The sequence below is a fragment of the Austrofundulus limnaeus genome, unplaced genomic scaffold (assembly GCF_001266775.1).
Source record: "Austrofundulus limnaeus strain Quisiro unplaced genomic scaffold, Austrofundulus_limnaeus-1.0 Scaffold187, whole genome shotgun sequence".
In the NCBI taxonomy this organism is placed as follows: domain Eukaryota; kingdom Metazoa; phylum Chordata; class Actinopteri; order Cyprinodontiformes; family Rivulidae; genus Austrofundulus; species Austrofundulus limnaeus.
In genome coordinates, this window is record NW_013952589.1 from 918,619 (window position 1) to 921,847 (window position 3,229).

General features: G+C 34.5%; 1 protein-coding gene across 1 annotated transcript in view; it reads right to left on the minus strand.

Moving 5' to 3' along the window:
• Positions 1 to 3,223, minus strand: part of LOC106524438 (apoptosis facilitator Bcl-2-like protein 14) — a 7,035-nt gene extending 3,812 nt beyond the window's left edge. Inside the window, exon 1 of the mRNA XM_014018248.1 lies at positions 823 to 3,223. The gene's annotated coding sequence lies outside the window, so the exon portion shown is untranslated. The remainder of the gene's footprint in view (positions 1 to 822) is intronic.
• Between the last annotated feature and the right edge of the window lie 6 nt (positions 3,224 to 3,229).

The window sequence follows — 3,229 nt, forward strand, 5'->3', positions numbered from 1 at the left end:
ATATCGGGATATATCGTATCGTGACCCCTCTGTCATGATATGTATCGTATCGCTAAATTATTTCCAATACACAGCCCTACTAACAAATATCATTTTCACTGACTTATCATTTAATAGTTATGGTTTTATTATTAAAAAGTACGAAACAGAGAAAAGAAGCAAAACAGCACATTTGAGGCCAAAATGTGTATTTAAACTGTGAAATTATAATTTTCTGTTCAATAACTTCAAAGACTTCTATTAAAATAATTGTAGGTACAGTATTAATTGGTTTCTCTTTTCTGAGTAACACTACTTGATAAATAAATTATTGCAGACCCTAATCTGTGAGATTAAAAACTAGATTAATCATTCATAAAACACTGTACCACACCTACAGTACATTTGACACAAAAGGTAAAAAGATAATTAAAAAAACAACATCCTGGCTTCCATATACTTGTTTTGAATGAGACATTAGTGTATGTTTTCAGTTTAGAGGTAATTTTTGACCTTTTACTGTAAACAGCTGATTCGGGTTCATGTTCAGACTGGTTTGACTGGTTTTATGACTGAACGGTTTCCTCAAAACTCACAGCAAAGGTGATTACGGTCACCTTTACATAACATAAACTAAACTACAAAAACTACTGATACTAAACAGATAAAACAGTAAATTAATAATAACTACGAATTAAAGAAAACTTAGGTTTATTATTTCCTTGTCGAACTGAACTGGTGAATTAAAGGTTCGTGACGAAATAATGAATTAAAAGTATTTTATTGGACGTTTAAATGATAACACCTGTTAATGATATAATGGAAAATAAAAAGAAAACTTACCGTTTCGCCGGCGAAAAGTTTGCAACTTAATTATGCCGATAGGAAGGCAAAGAGAAACCTGGACGATTCAGCAGTGACGTACAGCACCGGAGCCATTTATACAGAGGTAGGGCGGGGCTTATTCAACGTAATGACGTCAGAGAGGTTTCAGCGAATCGTGTCAAACATACAAATCCCAGGAAATAAATACGTTTATTTTCCTCTTAAACGAAAAGTAAAACCAAAAGTAGTCCAGTAACTATAGGAACAACAAAGCAACAAACATGAGTTCATGACAGSTTTCATCTTGTTTTGTAAAGAAAAAGGAAACTAAAACCTTTATGTCTGATTAAAAATCCATAAATACTGAATTAATTGACTGTTGAAGTTGTGCAACTCATGCTGAAATATTTGAATATATAATATAATGTATAATATTTAAACGTTGGTTTCTGATGTCGCCCCCACTTTCCTTTTAAAGTGTTCTGGAAACCACTCTGTGTGGTTATTACAGAAWCTTTGATAAAACTTAAGAGGAACAAAGAACCTTTTGATAAGCAACAACCACTTGAGGCCACGAAAAAGTTGTTTGGTGCTTCTGCACCAAAAGGGAAATTTCTCTTTTACTCACTGGATGACTCAACAAGTTATTGGGAAATAACTGATGAATGTGATACACACGTTTGGTTTGTTTTGTTTTGCTGTAGGCCACAAGCAGTTTGATGAATATCTGCTTTTGTAATTTTTAAAATTGTATTAAGACCAAAATCTAGTTTAAAGACGACTTCTGTTTTGATTTAAAACCATAAAAATGACTCCCAGGTCTAACGAAGTGAAAATAGCATCCAGTATTAATCCGATGACCTTCATCAGGGTAAAACACATAAACTTGGATGCTTTTTTTAATTTCAAAGGTCTGGATTATTGATGAAAAGAGGAAGAGAACACAGAACTGAGTTTTGGTTTATTCATCATCACCCAGTCAAATGATGCACGAGCACTTTTCAGGTGACAGTCTGAATCACTGGAAGTTTACCATGTGATGTTTCCTTCATTAACTTGTCCACATCATGAATTCCACTTTCCAGGAAGTTGAGTTAAACCCTGATTTATCTTTTCTGTGTTCACGACAATATGATGATCTTTCCAGCTCTTAAAACACAAGAATGTCTGCTTTGAAAATGTTTAACTCCAATTAAAGCATCTACTTTATAATAGTTTGTGTTTTATTTTATAAATCTCCTTTTTAATATTGTTTTTATAGATACATTGTTTATACATTGGAAGTCTAAAAAGTTCCCTCCTTTCCTCACTGCTGACTGAAGAGTAAGATTAACCTTTTTAAGTCCACTCCAGTCACCCTCACCCAGGGCCGGAGCTAGATGTTTTTGCGAGGTGTGGCACGGGGGGTGGCCAAGGTGTTCTCTGGGGGGCACATATAAATAAAGAAAACTACTCTGGATTTGAACATTTAAGATGACCACTACAGCTAAGTTTAAATGGCTATAATTAAGACTAATTGAGCTGAAATTTGGTGTGGTGGAATTGTTGCTTTGTATTAATTCAGTGGGTTTTGAAGTCATTTCTTTCTTCACACATTGATGGTTCCCTCTACACTAGATAATACAGCTTCTTAACAGATATTTACTTTGTTTTAGCTCTAACTAACCATCCTATTTTGCCGCATGCAATCCCCGCCCCCAGTTGTCAATCATGCTACTTGGGGTGGCCAATCAGGAGCCAAGAGTAGCCCTTGCCACCCCGGCCACCCCTCTGGCTCCGCCCCTACCCTCACCCCTTTGTCCGATAATGTTTCTGTAATTTATATATCAGGTTTAATTTATGACATTTCATAAATTATGTGGCTACAAACACCAAGTCTGGTTAGTGTATTAGAGATAAATTTAATATACTCCACTTTATTTAATAAATTATATAGTGAAAGGATTATCTTTACAAATACTGTACACAAACTACTATATATTTTAAATACATGTGTGGTTTAGCCTGCAGCTCTTTATCAATAAAAAAATATTTAAATCATAAATCCTTTTGAGCATATCTGATCTAAATGACGACTTAACAAAAAAAAATAAACAAACGGAAGAGGAAACCACAGCAGTGAGGTCAGAGACAAAAATAAAATCACATTTTGTAACACAAATGTAAAATACAAAAGCAACAGAACCTTAAAAGAGACTCAGCTCTAACTCTTTTTTTAAAACTATAATAATTTAATAGTTTAAAACAACAAAGCCATTCTCTTTATACCAGAAAACGAGGTAAGAAAACGCCATGCAGCTCTGATGAGACACAGTTTAATACAAAGTCATGTTTCTACCCGATAGAAAGAGTGATAAGAAGTGTGCGTGTGCACGTGTGTGTGTGTTTGTGTGTGTGTGTGTGTGTGTGTGTGTGTGTGTGTGTG